Raw genomic sequence first — 20,191 nt, 5'->3', positions numbered from 1 at the left:
TAAAATATGGAACTACCCAGACCAAACTGAGAAACCAGGTAAGAAGGTGAGCAAGAACCCAATGACCACTGACTGAACTACAGAGGGCCTTGGTTGAGATGGGATAACCTGCCAGAAGGACAATAGTATCTACAGCACCTCACCAATCTGGGCTTTATGGAAGTGGCCAGATGGAAGCCTGTCTTGAGAAAAAGGCTCATCACCCATCTAACACCATACCTACCGTGAAGCATCATGCTATGGGGATGATTTTCAGGGGCAGGGGCTGAGAGACTGGTAAGGATAGAGTGAACAATTCATGGAACCAAATACAGGCAAATCATTTGAGATCTGGAGGCGAAAGAAACAGAACCTCCAGGGCGCCCTATTGTAGCGGGCATTGATGCAGTAACGGCCCCTTCATCGACTTTTGTTGAATTCATTAGACCCCTCGCAGAACGGCTCCCGGATAATACCTTGTTAGATGCTTTTGATGACGTTGAGTCGTTATACACGAATATTCCACACGAGGGCATAATTGAAGCTATGGAACATGTTCTTCTGCAACGTGATCCTAATGAACTACCTTCCAGTGCATGCATTATAACATTGGCTGAAATAGTACTCACACACACACACACACTTCTTAATGTTTCTAAATTATTTCTTCTTTATTCAGACAAAGGGTACTGTTATGGGATCCCCTATGGCTCTTAACTATGCTAATTTGTATGTGGGTTACATTGAGAAACAGTCCATTTTCAACCCTCTCAAACGTTTTCTTGCCTAACATTTGGCAACGGTACATTGATTATATTTTTGTTCTATGGAGGGGTGATTCAAAACAGCTCTAGGAATTCGATGCTTTTCTTAACTCTTGTTCTGAGCATCTGAGATTTACAATGTAGTCTGACACACGTCAAATCAGTTTCCTTGATCTTCTGATTTTGGGTGAGGATAATGATACACTGACCTTTACAGGAAACCTACAGATCGTAACAGTTTGAGGGCTGATAGTGGTCCCCCACTTCCCTTGAAAAACTGTTTGGCCTACAGCCAATTCTGTCTAATAAAAATAATTAGCAAAAAACATTGATTGACAGAAATATGTCTGAGACCAAAAAAAATGAGGGGGTACAAAAATAGTCAGATTAATACAGCTATTGAGAAAATTCAAAACAAATCTAGACATGATCTCTTTCAAGGACAGTCTCGCAAAAAATAAGCATTCTTGCGTTCTAACTACCTGCTATTCAAAGTGCTCTGAACAAATTAAGGGAATAGTTAAAACATTGGCACATTCTAAGATCCGATGACAGTATCGGTAATGTGTTTTCAGACCCTCCCTTGGTCGTATTCTCACGGGGCAGAAATCGGAGCTAATTTGGTCAACTCTGATTTATCGCCCCAAAATATCCCTGCACAATATTTATTTGTGCCTCTACCGAATGGAAACTACAAGTGTAATGACTGCTTTCAATGCAATGGCACTTACAAATGTAGATCCTTCAAACGGGGAAACCGATAAAAAGGTGTTATCACGTGCTCCACTAAGGCATTTGTATTAACTTATCCGTACGTGGATAAAACAAAGCGCAAATTAAAAGTGCGAACCACGGAGCAATGTAGCACCATTAGGTGCAGGAACTCGACTTACCCAGTTGCGACCCACTTTTTTGGATGCGAACCACTCGATTTCGTCCCATCGGCATGGAACATGTCACCCTCCCTAGGAGCTGGGGGACTTCGACAATTTATTGATAAAACGAGAGGCTGCCTAGATCTTTAATTTGAAAGACCCTTGCTCCCTTCGGTCTCAACATATATTTAGATCTTTAGCCATTCTTTTTATTGTGATTTTGCTATTCGTTTTAAATGTTTGTAGGCCTATGCAGCCAAATTGTATCTATGATCTTATGCTATCATTCATGTTTTTGGTATGTTATTTTTATATCTGAGAATTAACCAATGATATCAGGCCACACCCGGCCATGTCCTTTGACACTATATAAAACTAGTGACCCACAGTGTTTGTCATTATAACCTGATGACGACAGCTTGTCTGTTGAAACGTTGAGCTCCTAGTGTGCGGCTCTCCTTTTCTTCTTCAAATCCTTGATAAGAACCTGCTTCAGAGTGCAAACAAACTGAGACTGAGATGTACATTTCACCAGGACAATGACCCCAAGCATACAGCCAAAGCAACGCTGGAATAGCTTCAGAACAAGAATGTGACAGTCCTTAAGTAGCCCAGCCAAAGCCCAGACTTGAATCCCAGTGAACATCTGTGGAAAGACTTGAAGGTTGCTGTTCACCGCCCCTCGCCATCTAATTTAAGAGCTTTTGAGAAAATCTGACTCAGGGGTGTGAATACTTCTGTAAATGAGAAGTATTTCATTTAACAAATTTGCTGCACACTTTCTAAAAATATGTTTTCACTTTGTCATTATTGGGTATTGTATGTAGATTCATGAACATTTGTATTCAGGCTGTAACAAAATGTGGAATAAGTCAAGGGGTATGAATACTTTAAGGCACCGTACCTGTCGATTGATGAGAACCTGTAGTAGCCATTTATCAACTAATCTCCTTGTGCCACAATGTTTACAGTAGATGGCCAACACGAAAAAATGAAAACGCAACAATTGACTGGATCATTTATGACTTATCACCTCACAGGTAATTCTATATAGCGACGGGGTATGCTTTCATTGAAGTGATACAGTAGCTTGACTCAAATCTGTCTATTTGTTTGTGACCAGCGACTTTTATACAAAGAGCACTCAATTATCTGTGCCATTTGAGTTTGAAAATTGACAACTGCTTTCTAAGTCCTGGGACAGACAGGAACGTATGATAAAAGCAACGGAACTAAACAAGATAATCTGTTTAAAGCGTCAATTTAGTATCATCTTGATGACTAAATGTTTATATTTACATCACCAATCAGGTAAAAAGTATGTGTAATTCCACTCTGTGGTGAAAATGCAAGCTTGTGTAAAGGTAGTAACAGTGTCCACATTAGGAAAATCTGTGCAATATAAAATAATTTAATATGGAAAAATAATTCAACATGTCAATTTAGGATAATTGTAAGCTATTGCAACAATTACATCTAATTCTACTTAATAATTTAGAGAGTTTAAAAATGCACTCAAACAATTTAACCGGGCACTCTAGGCTAGAGCTCCCACAGTGTCTGAGCAGCAGCCTGAACGTTCGACGTCACTACCACACATACACTTAAGAGACAATGTTCCCAGCGCTGTAGTGAGGTCTGTGGGAGCTTGTAGTTGTCAAAAGGAGTGTGTAGAAAGGGTATGTAGGAACATTTTAAGTACATTAGCGGGGCGTTAGGTTCCGTCTCCTGAAAAATAAATCTCCCACAGGGAAGAGACAGGCCTTCACTTAGGACTCTACCACAGTTAAGAACACTACCACAGAAGAGAGAATGAGCGACTGTGAAAGAGGGACAGAAAGAGGAGACAGTCTTAATGTGAATGAGCTCCTTTTCAATAACTACGAGCTCCATGCTTGCTCATTCTCCTTCACAGCACAGCCAAAAGCATCGAGTGCACATTCATTGACTTCAGTCGGTTCGATGATACTTATTTTAGTGATGATGGGGGTTTTGAAATGAAAGTCCTTTTATCTCTGGTGCCATGAGCCTTTCAAACATACCGTCTAGTTCTCAGCACATTAGCTGTGTCACAAATGAACTACAAAAATAACTACAAATACCATGATCTGGATGAGACTGGCGAATCAAGTCAAAGTTACTAATTTCTTGATGAACTATCGAATGTTAGCTAAATGTAGTAACGAATTGGCTACATTTCCTTAAATTGACAATTATGTGAACTGTCTTGTGCAAGTTTTAAAATTGAGCTTGCAGGGATTTGTAGTTTTGCATGTCGTCCACTTTGATGCTAATTAGCATTTTTTGAATCAGAGCAAGTCGAGCCAGTTATTGATAAAAGCTAATTACCTTGTCCAAGAGATTTACACGGTTATTTGACCACTAGGTTTTATGACACCTCCATTGTGGGCCTCTATTAACCTCTACAGGATCGGTGCCCTCCCCGCGGGATGGTTGAGCTAACGTAGGCTAATGCGATTAGCATGAGGTTGTAAGTAACAAGAAAATTTCCCAGGACATAGACATATCTGATATTGACAGAAAGTTTAAATTCTTGTTAAACTAACTGCACTGTCCAATTTACAGTAGCTACTACAGTTAAATAATACCATGCTATTGTTTGAGGAGAGTGCACAATTATTAACTTAAATGTATGAATAAACCAATTAGGCACATTTGGGAAGTCTTGATAACATTGCACAACCTTCAATGTAACAGCAATATTTACACTTAGGGTTGCCACCCGTTATACGAAATGGATCCGTATTTCATTGAAAGATTAAACGTTTTGTTTTCGAAATTATAGTTACTGGATTTGACCATGTTAACGACAAAAGGCTTGTATTTCTGTGTTTATTTTAATTAAGTCTATGACTTGCGGGAGCAGACTGAGCGATGGTAGGCAGCAGCAGGCTCGTAGGCATTCATTCAAACAGCACTATACTGCGTTTGCTAGCAGCTTTTAGCAATGCTTGATGCACAGTGCGGTTTATGACTTCAAGCCCATCAACTCCCGAGATTAGGCTGGCAATACTAAAGTGCAGATAAGAACATCCAATAGTCAAAGGTAAATGAAATACAAATGTTATGGAGAGAAATAGTAGATGGGTCATAATTCCTATAATAACTACAACCTAAAACTTCCTAACTGGGAATATTGAACCACCAGCTTTCATATGTTCTATGTTATGAGCAAGGAACTTATGTTAGTTTATTTATTTTTAATTTACATGGCACATATTGCACTTTTACTTTCTTCTCCAACACTGTGGTTTTGCATTATTTAAACCAAATTGAACATGTTTCATTATTTATTTGAAACTAAATAGATTATTTCTGTATTACATTAAGTTAAAAGGGTTCATTGTTCATTCAGAATTGTTGTAATTGTTATTATTACAATTTATACACACACACAAACACACCAATAATCGGTATCGGTGTTAAAATCATAAACGGTCGACCTCTAGTCTTGATACAACATTTTTAACAGATATGCAATGGTTCATTGGATCAGTATAAAACCGTGCACATACAGTGGAAGTCAGAAGTGTACATACACCTTAACCAAATACATTTAAACTCAGTTTTTCACAATCCCTGATATTTAATCCTAGTAAACATTCCCTGTCTTAGGTCAGTTAGCATCACCACTTTAATTTTAAGAATGTGACATTTCAGAATATTAGTAGAGAGAATGATTTATTTCAGCTTTTATTTCTTTGATCACATTCCCAGTGGGTCAGAAGTTTACATACACTCAATTAGTATTTGGCAGCATTGCCTTTAAATTGTTGAACTTGGGTCAAAAGTGTCGGGTAGCCTTCCACAATAAGTTGGGTGATTTTTGGCCCATTCCTCCTGACAGAGCTGGTGTAACTGAGTCAGGTTTGTTGGCTTCCTTGCTTGCACACGCCTTTTCAGTTCTGCTCACAAATGTTCTATAGTATTGAGGTCAGGGCTTTGTGATGGTCACTCCAATACCTGGACTTTGCTGTCCTGAAGCTATTTTGCCACAACTTTGGAAGTATGCTTGAGGTCATTGTCCATTTGGAAGACCCATTTGTGACAAAGCTTTAACTTCCTGACTAATGTCTTAAAGGTTGCTTCGATATATACTCATGATGCCATCTATTTTGTGAAGTGCACCAGTCCCTCTTGCAGCAAAGCACCCCCACATCATGATGCTTCCACCCCCGTGCTTCACGGTCGGGATGGTGTTATTCGACTTGCAAGGCTCCCCCTTTTTCCTCCAAACATAACAATGGTCATTATGGCAGAACAGTTCTATTTTCGTTTCATCAGACCAGAGGACATTTCTCCAAAAAGTACAATGTTTGTCCCCATGTGCAGTTGCAAACCGTAATCTGGCTTTTTTGTGGTGGTCCTTGCTGAGCAGCCTTTCAGGTTATGTTGATATAGGACTCGTTTAACTGTGGATATAGATACTTTTGTACCCGTTTCCTCCAGCATCTTCACAAGGTCCTTTGTTTTTCTGGGATTGATTTGCACTTTTCGCACCAAAGTACATTCATCTCAAGGAGACAGAACACGTCTCCTTCCTGAGCGGTATGACGGCTGCGTGGTCCCATGGTGTTTATACTTGCGTACTATTGTTTGTACAGATGAACATGGTACCTTCAGGTGTTTGGAAATTGCGCCCAAGGATGAACCAGACTTGTGGAGGTCTGCAATTATTTTTCCTGAGGTCTTGGCTGATTTCTTTTGATTTTCCCATGATGTCAAGCAAAGAGGCACAGAGTTTGAAGGTAGGCCTTGTAATACATCCACAGGTACACCTCCAATTGACTCAAATTATGTCAAGTAGCCTATCAGAAGCTTCTAAAGCCATGACAATTTTCTGGAATGTTCCAAGCTGTTTAAAGGCACAGTCAACTTAGTGTATGTAAACTTCTGACCCACTGGAATTGTGATACAGTGAATTATAAGTGAAATAATCTGTCTATAAACAATTGTTGGAAAAATTACTTGTCATGCACGAAGTAGATGTCCTAACCGACTTGCCAAAACTATCGTTTGTTAACAAGACATTTGTGGAGTGTTGAAAAAGGAGTTTGTGACTCCAACCTAAGTGTATGTAAACTTCTGACTTCAACTGTACACTGCTGCCCTTTAGTGGCCAAAACCTAAATTGCGCCTGGGCTGGAATAATACATTATGGCCTTTCTCTTGCATTTCAAAGATGCTACAAAAAAAACTGCATGTTTTTTTATTTGTATTAGCTGTTACCAGATCTGTGTCATATTCTCCTAAATTTATAATTTCCACAAACTTCAAAGTGTTTCCTTTCAAACTGTATCAAGAATATGCATATCCTTGCTTCAGGTCTTGAGCTACAGGCAGTTAGATTTAGGTATGTCATTATACGTGAAAATTGAAAAAAAGGTGGATCCTTAAGAGGTTTTATAATTTCTGGGTAACAATTAAATACCTTACTGTGATTGTTTTGTATAAAATGGTCAAAAATAAACAAAAAGTTGTTTCTTAGCAAAGAGCAATTTCTCAAGACAAATTTTGTTCGTTTGAGCCTGGGCCTTTAAAGATGCACAATGCAGAAATCACTCTGCCATTTCCTGTATGCAAAAATTCAAATAGTTTGCCTAATTTCAATTGGTGTGACAAAACAAGTATAGTGTACAGAGTCATTGTACCATTTAAACGTCTGTGAAATATCTGTTAGCTGTTTGAAGCTGGTAAAAGGCGCAAAAACAAAAACGTGAACAGGAAGCACAGAAATAGTACACAAAAAGTCCATTATATCAGGAAACACATTAAGCAACGTACAAAAAATGGGATGCATGAATCAATCCTGTATTCTAAATTTAGTGAGTCTAAATGTGGAGATTGTGTCTTAGAGATATGGCAACATTTGACCAAAAGTATCTGTCAGAAAGAGTTTAGATCAAGGTACGGTGGGTGAGTGTACACATTTTCATTACGAGTTGGTGATCTCTGCAGAAATTGAACCCACAACCTTCACATAGCTAGAGCCATGGTCTTACCAACTGAACTAAACAGGACCACAGAGAGAGAAATAGAGGCCCAGGTATATGCCAGTCAGAGACAGGACAATTCTTTAAAAAACATATTTATTGAGGTTATTACACATTTCATGATTTACAATTTCTGATTAGGCCTACTTCATTCAGTGACATACATTTAGAGGGTCAGGTACAAATGCCCTCAGTCTTATAAAAGCACACCAGATTAAAAGAAACTGCAGATTTATTTGCTGTGCCCCATCCTGTAAAGGAACATGCAGGAGAGCAGCAGACACGAGAAATCGCTGGGCTCTAGCCGTAAAGGTGCTATCACTCAGCTTTACAGCAAAATCACTCAGCTTTACAGCAAAAAAAGTGACAGGGATACAGTTTCTCTAAAAACAACGTCACAGACTGTAGCTTTAAAGGAGACTGGCAATTCCGCTGAAGTGATGCTGAGACTCAGATTATCCACTTTAAAATGTCAAACAAAAACCAATGATTGCAAAGTTAAAACAAACCATGCACAAGAACTACGGTCAACAATTTCCACTGAACATTTTACAAAAACACATTTACTTGAACAGCGCAGATGCAAAGTTTGGTAACTGAATTATGGATTACATTTTAAAGTGAAAAATCTGGTCTTCGCATCACTCTACCGTGGAATTGCCCAGACCAGATTAAAGGAGGAATTGAAGGATTTATTAGTGGTGCCCCATTCTGCAGGAAAGGACATGTTATTGAGGTTAACACTGTACCCGTCAACCTGCTTCTTCTCATTCCTCATACAGGAAATGCAAAATGTGCATTATTTCTATCTGAGCTATCGCCACGACACCCGCCTACTGCTTCCTGTTTAGACCTATTTGCTGACTGGCTGATTGTGGGTTTGTAGTTCTAATAAGTATAGAAATAAAAACAATGGTGAGAATAAGAGTGAGAGGATTGAGATAAAGGTAGATAACAAATCAGCATAAGGACTAAGTTCCCCAGCAAGAAAACCAAAAATGTCACTCAAACAGAAGGGGGAACTAACAAAGTCACTGGCAACAACCAAAACGAAACAGGTGGGGTTTAGGAGGGTTTCTAAAAAGACACTCATTGGGGGTGCCCACTGAAGATTGCATAACAACAACGGGGACTAAAAAGACACCCACCATGAGCACCCACTAAATTTGTCCACTAAGAGGCAAACAAAAGAAAAACACACAACAAAAGTAAAAAGGAAACAAACCAAAATATTGGAGCAAAATGAAGAAACAGGGAAAATCAGATTGTTTGTCTAGAAATCAAATAGGGAGAGTCAACTAAAAAGGTCTTAACCCTCCACATCTCAAGACAACTGGAGCCGGCCACTCTTAAATAGCACCTGGGCCAGCACAGGTGAAACACCTTCCCACTAACGAGATGCCAACCAGCACAGCTGTAACACATACTAACGAGGTAACTTGTTGGTGCGCCCCACATGCTCATGTCCAACCTCGAAATAAATGGAAAAACCAAATCCTGTAACATGTTCAAAAGACAAACTCCTGAGACCAAAGCAAAGGAATCACGAGAAACACTGGTTAACAAAAATGTAGTTTATGATTAGTAGAGCTTTACAGTATACATTCTGGGGAGAGTGCACATGCAACATGTGAATGAGCCAGACAAGGACACAGCTGCTCTCCACTACTCCCATAGAGGACATGTATCACAGAACATGTGGGAAGGCATCTCTCACTCACAGACCGAAAGCCATCAAAGCAGCAGATGGGGTTAACACTACTCCCATACATCTAAGCTGACCAACTCTAGATTGGGAACCCAATTGACGCTCACTGGCAAGGCAGGCTTGATGACAGAGTCCTAAGGAAGATACAAATTAGGTGAGAGCAGCATCAGGTTCAGGCACAATGATCACAAAACCGGAGAGACTCCCATTTGAGGAAAGTAGACACAGCTGTGTTATTTGGACTTTCTTCCACTCCGATGACTTCAGTGATGTAAGATATGCACCTAATCCACACATACTGACACACAAAAACACCACAATAGAGAGGATTTCACCTAGAAACAGCCTACTGAATGCCACTTGAGGAAAAAATAGCCACAAGAGATGTACAGGCTCTTCTATGGTACTCCATATGTTTGAAACAGCAAGAGCTGGTTGCTTGTACAGTATAGCACGCGAAGTAGAGTACAAGTTTGAGTTGTGTTCATTCACGGGATCATCGTGATCTACCACACACACACTCCACGGCGTACTAAACTTGACAACACAGTCCACCATCCACCCCTAAATGGATTAAATTGAGATTGTGTATCACTGGCCTACACACAAGACCCCATAACTTCAAAGTGTAATTATGCTTATATAATTTTTAAACAAATTAATTTAAAAAATGAAATGCTGAAATGTCATATGTCAATAAATATTCATCCCCTTTGTTATGGCAAGCCTAAATAAGTTAAGGAGTACAAATGTGCTTACCAAGTCACATACATACTGCTTAACATAATTTGAATGACTACCTCATCTCTTTAGCCCACAAATAGCTGCAAGATCCCTCATTCAATGCATTTCAAACACAGATTCAACCAGAAAGACCAGGGAGGTTTTCCAATGCCTCAAAAAGAAGGACACCTATTGGTAGATGGGTAAAGATGTAAAAAACAGACATTGAATATCCCTTAGAGTATGTTGAAGTTACTAATTGCACTTTGGATGGTGTATCAATACAACAAGTCACTACAAAAAAGGTACAGGCGTCCTTCCTAACGCTTAGGGATTTCCTCACGAGGAAAGTGGTGACTAACAGAGTTGAATTGTTTTAGTTATTTAACTAGGCAAGTCAGATAAGAAATTCTTATTTTAATGGCTGTGATAGTTTACACAGGCAAAATCTTAAGACAAAAAACTGGTTCAGTCTGCTTTCCAACAGACAAATTCACCTTCCAGCAGGACAATGTTCCCAAGATAACATTGAATGTTCCCGAGTGGCCTAGCTACAGTTTCGACATAAATCGGCTTGAAAATCTATGGCGAGACATGAAAATGGCTGTCTAGCAGTGATCAACAACCAACTTGACAGAGCTTGAAGAATTGTTAAAAGAATGTGAGATATTGTAGAATCCAGGTGTGCAAAGCTAGACATTTGTAAAATATTGTAAAAACATGGTTTTCACTTTGTCATTATGGGGGTAGTGTGTGTAGATGGGTAAGGAAAAAAAACAACATTTTGTATTCAGGTTGTAAGAAATTGCGTAATAAGTGGAGGGGTATGAATACTTTCTGAAGGCACTGATTTTAACATATTGGACCATGAATGTAGCCTATGCATGATCCATACTTTCAGGTATACTATTAGAAGGAAGCATTATCACCTGTAGCCCAACTGATGAAGCATAGTGGGTGAAAATGATTGATCGTCTCGTGAAGAAAGTCATCCTCTTTTGCAGAGTCTTGAAAGAAGTACATCGTAAAACTGTCTAGAATACTTGAACATTTGCACCGTAGCAAAACCAGTGTAGAAATCTCTCAAACTCTGTTTGAATCAATTAATTGTCTACCCTGTAAACTCCCCCCCATATCCTTTGAATCAATGTTTATGCATGGTTGAATCTAGTGAGACAGGAACTTTAAAGAGCTAAATGTCAACGGATCTGCTATCCTCTTCAGGGCTCTCCCTTATTCACGGTAGACTTATGTTGTTGAAAGAAGAATGTTCTGTATCCGTTTTCCAAATTTCTTCCCGAGGTATAATGCAAAGGCCAACATTTCATAAAAGTATTTTTCAATGAAGTGTGTCCTGATAAAATATTTTAGGCACAAATGTCAAAAAACAGGTCATAGGATTATACAGACCTGTCTCTCGCTTAACACCACTAACATACTCCGAGACCAGGGACACCAATACATTATACAGTATTCTAATTGACATTATATTCCCATCTGTGCCATGCATATTAACATGGTGTATGTGGAGCAGCCAGGGAGTGACACAGCCTGCCAAGAGAGTGAGATGGAAAGAGACAGAGATGGAAAGAAAGAGCGACAGAAATAAAGACAGAAAGAGATGGAAATAAAGACAGAGCGAGATGAAAAGAAAGAGCGAGATGAAAAGAAAGAGAGATGAAAAGAAAGAGAGATGAAAAGAAAGAGAGAGATGAAAAGAAAGAGAGAGATGAAAAGAAAGAGAGAGATGAAAAGAAAGAGAGATGAAAAGAAAGAGAGAGATGAAAAGAAAGAGAGAGATGAAAAGAAAGAGAGAGATGAAAAGAAAGAGAGATGAAAAGAAAGAGAGAGAGATGAAAAGAAAGAGAGAGAGATGAAAAGAAAGAGAGAGAGATGAAAAGACAGAGAGAGATGAAGACAGAGAGATGGAAATAAAGACAGATGGAAATAAAGACAGAGATGGAAAGAAAGACGGGGGGGCGAGAGAGAAAAGGAGAGCACGCGAGAATGAGATAGAGCAAGTCACTTACATGGGAATCATTGGGCATGATGACAAACAATGCTCCAGTAAACATCAGCTGTTCAAGGAATCTCTGCTCTCCGACTGATTTTAAAGCGCATTAAGAATTCCGATATGGATGTTTAACAATGCCACACACGGTAGAAAGAACTCCTGACAAATACAAAAAAAATGCTACATTGTTCTCAGGGGCCTCATTTATAAACCGTGCGTACGTACACAATATTCCCCAAAATGTGCGTGTGGCAGTTCACGGGCAAAGTTGGCTTTTATAAGTATTCAGACCCCTTACATTTTGCTATGTTACAGCCTTATTCTAAAATTGATTAAATAAAACATTGCATCAATCTACACACAATACCCCATAATGAAAAAGCAAAAACAGAAATACCTTGTGTAAATAAGTATTCAGACCCTTTGCTATGAAACTTGAAATTGAGCTCAGGCGCATCCTGTTCCCATTGATCATCCTTGAGATGTTTCACCTGTGGTAAATTCAATTGATTGGACATGATTTGGAAAGGCACACAGACCTGTCTATATAAGGTTTCACAGTTGACAGAGCATGTCGGAGCAAAAAACCAAGACATGAGGTCGAAGGAATTGTCCGTAGAGCTCCGAGACAGGATTGTGTCGAGGCACAGGGGAAGGGTACCAAAAAATGTCTGCAGTATTGAAGGTCCCCAAGAACACAGTGGCCTCCGTTATACAAAAATGAAAGAAGTTTGGAACCACCAAGACTCTTCCTAGAGCTGGTCGCCCGGGCAAACTGAGCAATCGGGGGAGAAGGGCCCTGGTCAGGGTGGTGACCAAGAACCCGATGTTCACTCTGACAGAGCTCCAGAGTTCCTCTGTGGAGATGGGAGAACCTTCCAGAAGGACAACCATCTCTGCAGCACTCTACCAATCAGGCCTTTATGGTAGAGTGGCCAGATGGAAGCCACTCTTCAGTAAAAGGCACATGACAGCTCACTTGGAGTTTACTAAAAGGCACCTAAAGGGCTCAGTCCATGAGAAAAAAGATTATCGGGTCTGATGAAACAAAGACTGAACTCTCAACGCCAAGGATCACGTCTGGAGGAACCATCCTTATGGTGAAGCATGGGTGGCAGCATCATGCTGTGGGGATGTTTTCCGCAGCAGTGACTGGGTGACTAGTCAGGATCGAGGGAAAGATGAACGGAGGAAAGTGAAGAGATCCTTGATGAAAACTTGCTCCAGAGTGCTCAGGATCTCAGACTGGGGTGAAGGTTCACCTTCCAACAACCAAGACAACGTAGTGGCTTCGGGACAAGTCTCTGAGTGGCCCAGCCAGAACCGAATGGGAGAAACTCCCCAAATACAGGTGTAAAGCTTGTTAAGTCATGTGGAAAAAGTCAAGGGGTCTGAATACTTTCCAAATGCACTGTAAATGTAACTTAACTGGAGAACGTGCTCACCTCCCTGCAAACTTTAGTTTTGCGTACGCATCTCTCTGCTAGTGGTTGAAATATTGCATTGAAAGTGGGAAAGTAAGTATTTTGTGCAAATGGGGGATATGATAAAGCTTATTCATAAAAATAAAATAGGAGGAAAACATTAACAAGAACACAGGCATTTTCCATTTGTGAGAAGAGCAAAAATCTATGCATTTTATTTTTAGAATCTAAAAATAGACAAGTCTTTTTCATATTTATGTTATGGTCATAACCCTTGCAGAATAAATCCCTCACTTTTTCAGGCGTTGATGGGTTCATGCTCCCGAAGAAACAAACATTACCATGCGCATCTCTCATTGCGACTATTCTATTCTATTGGTTCCACTATGCCAGGCAAGCGCAATCATTGAAAATGATTTCAAATAGTATTTGAACTCAGGTCTGCCATCATGCCATGGCGAAAGCAAGTTAAAAACAAGGCCGTCTATCCAGTCAAACATAATTTTATTGCCAGAGTGGAGAAAGAATTAAGCGTTAGCTCCAACCTTCACCACCAAAGCTGATGCTGAAATGATGAGTGCTCTTTTCCTTCTGTGACATTTAGGAAATTCCCTGTGAGAAAGAAGCCTTCCAGTTTGATGATGCTCATGGGTGGACTTTTCACTGTAGCACCAAAAACTACATGGATGAGTCAGTCCCTGTTTAACCTCTGAACCCATAACATGCCCATGGAATATTTATAAACCCCAACATTCCCTTCACTTCACTTTACCTCAAAAGGAGACTGGCTGGTGCCTGAGCTAAGGGCGCTCAGACAAGTGAGTCCGTTAGCCCATATTTGAGGCTAGAGACGTTGGTCGGAGGAGATGTTGGTCTCCTCACACAGGAGATTCAGCCTGTATAGGAGGCACCACGTGGGCAATGTCTCAGCACGTCAGCCTCATTGTGCAATATGGAGTTTGTCTGCTCATCTAGACTAATTACAGTACCTGGGTGTACCAACCCTTAACTGCTGGTGAACAGGTAAGCCCCAGGCAGGGTTAGGGTTAACCCAGGCAGGCAGCCATGGCCACAGCAGCTGTCAGGTTCAGGCCAGACAAGTCGCTAACATCTCAGCCCAGTAGGCAACCAGTAGTACGGTCCATTGAGGCCAGTGTCAGCCTGGTCACACATAGCTGCTCCTGCCTCCTGGCGACAGGGGAATGAAAGGACACAGCACGGGGCCCAGAGCCCGGGGTCTGCCAGCTCAAACCCACAACTCCTCCCCGCTGTGTTGCTGAGCTAATGACTACCAACAATGCATCAGTCACACACCAGAGGAGCAGTGCAGTGGGTTTCAGAATACTACTCAATGCTTCAGAATCTAACCAGAGAGACTAGCCATCAATATTATCTAGGGATGTGCATCATTCCCTTTCAAGACGATTCAATATGCATAAAGATACAATTTGGTGCGATTCAATTTTATTAGAGAATGAATCGATGCAATTCGGTTCAATTTGATACAGTAAAATAACTAAGGGACCAAATGTATTGGGACAAATTCATGTGTATTAAACATTGAAAGCTCCTCAGAGAAGGAAGGGGAGGACCATCCTCCTCAGTGAATTTCAGAAAAAATGAAATTTAATTTTTAGATAAAACTACACTAAATATATTCACGTCATCAAATAATTGATTAAAACGCATGGTTGCAATGAAGGTCTACAGTAGCCTCAACAGCACTCTCTGGGGTAGCACCATGGTGTAACCGGAGGTCAGCTAGATTCCGTACTGGGTACATGACTTCAATACAAAACCTAGGAGGCTCATAGTTCTCACCCCCTTCCATAGATTTACACAGTAATTATGACAACTTCGAGAGGACATCCTCCAACCAATCAGACCTCTTGCAGTATGAACTGACATGTTGACCCAATCAAAGGATCAGAAAATTGATCTAGTACTGAAAGCAAGTGCAGCTAAGCTAGCAGTGTATAAAATCTGGTGAGTAGTTGACTCAAAGTATGAGAAAGACAACAGTTGAACAAATACATAAAAATAAAAAAATGGAGAAACAGATCTTTTGTTGTATTTTTTCCCCCCACTTACCTAGCTAGTGGTTAGTATATCCTACTCAAACAGAGAGGGATGCTGTGTTAGCTAGCTGGCTATCCAACACTGGAACTCCAAGTCAAGGTAAACTGTTAGTTTCATTAATTTATTGCCACCAGGGCCCGCCGGTGTATCTCCTAAACTGCTTGTTGTACAATGTATTGCATGATTGTAGCGGGTTTATTAACAAATTAGTTCTAGTAGCTATGTTGACTGATGTCAGCTAACATGGTGACAACAATGTAGGCTGTGTGTAGCGGTTACGGTTTGAATGTTTGGCCTGGAAAGATTTTTTCGCCTGGTCACAGACAGCTGTTGCATTGTCCACAAGCGAAAGGAAAAGGTGAGAGGTAAAAGTAAGAGCAGGACAGTGTGTAAAATGTGAGAAGGAATAATACAAGCAAATGATCAAATCAAATTTTATTTGTCACATGCGCCGAATACAACAGGTGAAATGCTTAGTGAAATGCTTACTTACAAGCCCTTAACACTTATTTTTCTTAACTGCATTGTTGGTTAAGGAAAAAATATAAATTAAAATAACACTAGCCAGGCTATATACAGTCGTGGCCAAAAGTTGAGAATGACACAAATATTAATTTTCACAAAGTTTGCTGCTTCAGTGTCTTTAGATATTTTTTGTCAGATGTTACTATGGAATACTGAAGTATAATTACAAGCATTTAATAACAGTCAAAGGCTTTTATTGACAATTACATGAAGTTGATGCAAAGAGTCAATATTTGCAGTGTTGACCCTTTTTCAAGACCTCTGCAATCCGCCCGGGCATTCTGTCAATTAACTTCTGGGCCACATCCTGAATGATGGCAGCCCATTCTTGCATAATCAATGCTTGGAGTTTGTCAGAATTTGTGGGTTGTTTGTTTGTCCAACCACCTCTTGAGGATTGACCACAAGTTCTCAATGGGTTTAAGGTCTGGGGAGTTTCCTGGCCATGTACCCAAAATATTGATGTTTTGTTCCCCGAGCCACTTAGTTATCACGTTTTCCTTATGGCAAGGTGCGCCATCATGCTGGAAAAGGCATTGTTCATCACCAAACTGTTCTTGGATGGTTGGGAGAAGTTGCTCTCGGAGGATGTGTTGGTACCATTCTTTATTTATGGCTGTGTTCTTAGGCAAAATTGTGAGTGAGCGAGCCCACTCCCTTGGCTGAGAAGCAACCCCACACATGAATGGTCTCAGGATGCTTTGCTGTTGGCATGACATAGGACTGATGGTAGCACTCACCTTCTACGGACAAGCTTTTTTCCGGATGCCCCAAACAATCGGAAAGGGGATTCAGAGAAAATGACTTTACCCCAGTCCTCAGCAGTCCAATCCCTGTGCCTTCTGTAGAATATCAGTCTGTCCCTGATGTTTTCCTGGAGAGAAGTGGCTTCTTGCTGCCCTTCTTGACACCAGGCCATCCTCCAAAAGTCTTCACCTCACTGTGCGTGCAGATGCCCTCACACCTGCCTGCTGCCATTCCTGAGCAAGCTCTGTACTGGTGGTGCCCAGATCCCACAGCTGAATCAACTTTAGGAGACTTTAGGAACTTTAGGAGACTGGTGCTTGCTGGACTTTCTTGGGCGCCCTGAAGCCTTCTTCACAACCGCTCTCCTTGAAGTTCTTGATTTAAGTGCAATACCCTTGCCTGGGAAGCCCTTTTTGTGCAAAGCAATGATGATGGCACGTGTTTCCTTGCAGGTAACCATGGTTGACTGAGGAAGAACAATAATTCCAAGCACCACCCTCCTTTTAACGCTTCCAGTCAGTTATTCGAACTCAATCATCATGACAGAGTGATCTCCAGCCTTGTCCTCATCAACACTCTCTCGTTAACACAGGTGTTTTTTGGGATTCAGTTAATTTGCATGGCAAATCACTCTTTATAACATTCTGGAATATATGCAATTTGCCATCATACAAACTGAGGCAGCAGACTTTGTGAAAATTCATATTTGTGTTATTCTCAAAACTTTTGGCCACGACTGTAGAGGGGCTACAGCTTTTTACCTTGTCAGCTCGGGGATTCGATCCAGCAACCGTTCAATTCCTGGCCCAACACTCTAACCGCTAGGCTATCTGCAGCCCCTCTGGAGGTAGAGTAGAGTTAAAGTGACTATTCATAGATAAACAGAGTAGCATCAGCATAAAAGAGTGGAGGGGGGACAATGCAAATTGCCATTTGATTAGATGTTCAGGAATCTTATGGCTTGTGGGTAGCAGCTGTTTAGAAGGCTTTTGGACCTAGACTTGGCGCTCCAGTACCGCTTGCCGTGCGGTAGCAGAGAGAACAGTCTATGACGAAGGTGGCTGATCATGCTGTTTGTATGTGGCTGCTATGAAAGTGAACGGTTTGCGGTGATCAGGGCTGTATTAATTTTGTTGAAAAATATTTCTTAAAACAGAAGCAAACTGAATGAAACGGGGATAAACATACTTGAATTTGTCCAACAGAAACTTGTTTGCAAGAGTGTGATAGTCGGTATTGAATGAGTCACCATCACCTTAATTACTCAAACTCCTCTACCTGTGCACCTATGTTGTAAACTTTAATTCGTAGGCTAAGTTGTAGCAACATCTTGATGGGTATAGTGAAAATTTGAGCATCATGCAGTAGCCTAAACCTATTGATTTTACCTTGAGCTGGAATTAATGGAATATTAATGACAGTCATCCAATATGCTGTAATAGAAATAAGGCCAAGCTCATAAATATAAAACCGTCCTCCCTCATCTTAAAAACGGTACCGACCGCCACTGGTATGAAAGTACAAAAAAAAAAATGTTTTTAAAGTTTAAAAAAAATAAAAGTATTTGCTCCCATATTCATAGCATGTAATGGCTACATCAAACTTGTGACTACACATTTCTTGGATGCATTTGCTGTTTGTTTTGGTTGCGTTTCAGATTATTTTGTGCCCAATAGAAAATGGTAAATAAAAGTATTGTGTCACTGAATTAATTGTGAATAATTATGATATTTGTGCATCTAACTTTTCCCTCATCATTATTCACAATTCATTCAGAATTATCTGTAATCATGATAGCATGGGGGGGGGGGGGGGGGGGGGGGGGGGGGGGGGGGGGGGGGGGGGGGGGGGGGGGGGGGGGGGACTACGTACAAAAAGTGCTGTAATTTCTAAACAGTTCACCTGATATGGATGAAAATACCCTCAAAGCTGACAGTATGCACTTTAACATCATAGTCATTGATTTCAAATCTAAAAGTTGAGTACAGACAAAAAATAAGAAAATAATACTTCACAGTCCCAATAATTACAGAGGTCACTGTATGTCTATGGTGTATGTAATATGTAGGCACCTGAGCCATAAATAAGACATGGCATCTACCACCACACTATCAGTTTAGGGGGTCAAAGGAGCCTGTTTTTTGTCCCCCCACTTTGGTTCAGAAATCACCATCACCCACTAATTAACTTGTCATTTTTGCAGATTAAGTGTTTGAAATAGTAATGTATTAATATTTATTGTCGACAAATTAGCTATGACAATGAATATATAACCATTTTGGATTTCACCACCATCTCAAAATCTATTTTTTGGCCATTTGAAAGTTTCGAGAGATCTCTTCTCCACTCGCTTCGACCATGCAGTGTACCTCGCAAAAGTGATTGCTGTCCTCGTCATGAAATGAACAACTTTACCCTATACAGTGCCTTCAGAAAGTACTCACACCCCTTGACTTTTTCCACATTTTCTTGTGTTACAGCCTGATTTTAAAATTGATTAAAATTCTCACTGGCCTACACACACACACACACACACACACACACACAGGCCTATTATGTTTTTCAACATTAGTTCAAATTAATTACAAGTGAAAAGCTGAAATGTTTTGAGTAAGTATTCAACCCCTTTGTTTTGGCAAGACAAAACATTCAGGAGTAAAAATGTGCTCAACAAGTCACATAATAAGTTGCATGGACTCACTCTGTGTGCAATAATAGTGTTTAACATTATTTTTGATTGACTACTTCATCTCTATACCCCACACATACATATTGTAAGGTCCCTCAGTTGATCAGTGAATTTCAAACAGATACAACCATAAAGACCAGGGAGGTTTTGATAATGCCACAAAGTGCACCTATTGGTAGATGGGTAAAAAAAAAAAAAGCAGACATTGAATATCCCTTTCAGCATGGTGAAGTTATAAATTACACTTTGGATGGTGTATCAATACACCCAGTCACTAACTCTGTTGCCGGAGAGGAATGAAACCACTCAGACATTTGACCATGAGGCCAATGGTGACTTTAAAACAGTTAGAGTTTAAAGGCTGTGATAGTTTTGTCCTGAGGATGGATCAACAACATTGTGGTTACTCCGCAATATTAACCTAATTGAGAGTGAAAAGGAATCTTTTAAAAAGAATAAATATTCCAAAACAGGCATCCTGTTTGCAACAGTCTGTCCATCTGTGCTGGGTACTGGGACAGAGCAATGTTTCCCTTTCCCACCTCCATATGCTACCTCGTACTGGAGTATCTGGGGAATCACCAAACGATTTGACACCAGAGTGAGTGTGGAGAGAGGGAGCAGTGAAGTAAATGCTCTTAATTGCTTGG

The 20,191-nt window shown here is 40.4% G+C and overlaps 1 protein-coding gene across 5 annotated transcripts in view; it reads right to left on the bottom strand.

Annotated features, from left to right (window-relative positions):
* LOC110497587 (SAM and SH3 domain-containing protein 1) overlaps window positions 1-20,191 on the bottom strand; it is a 90,395-nt gene that overhangs the window by 42,256 nt on the left and 27,948 nt on the right. The window contains exon 1 of one of the 5 annotated variants that reach the window (XM_036954546.1): window positions 1,637-1,655. The exons of the other annotated variants lie outside the window; for them this stretch is intronic. The gene's annotated coding sequence lies outside the window, so the exon portion shown is untranslated. Of the gene's footprint in view, window positions 1-1,636; window positions 1,656-20,191 lie in introns of those variants that run through there. 5 annotated transcript variants of the gene reach the window in all.

This window comes from Oncorhynchus mykiss, chromosome 19 (assembly GCF_013265735.2).
Source record: "Oncorhynchus mykiss isolate Arlee chromosome 19, USDA_OmykA_1.1, whole genome shotgun sequence".
In the NCBI taxonomy this organism is placed as follows: domain Eukaryota; kingdom Metazoa; phylum Chordata; class Actinopteri; order Salmoniformes; family Salmonidae; genus Oncorhynchus; species Oncorhynchus mykiss.
The sequence above is the reverse complement of the archived record's forward strand: the minus strand, read 5'-3'. Positions and strand labels throughout refer to the sequence as shown.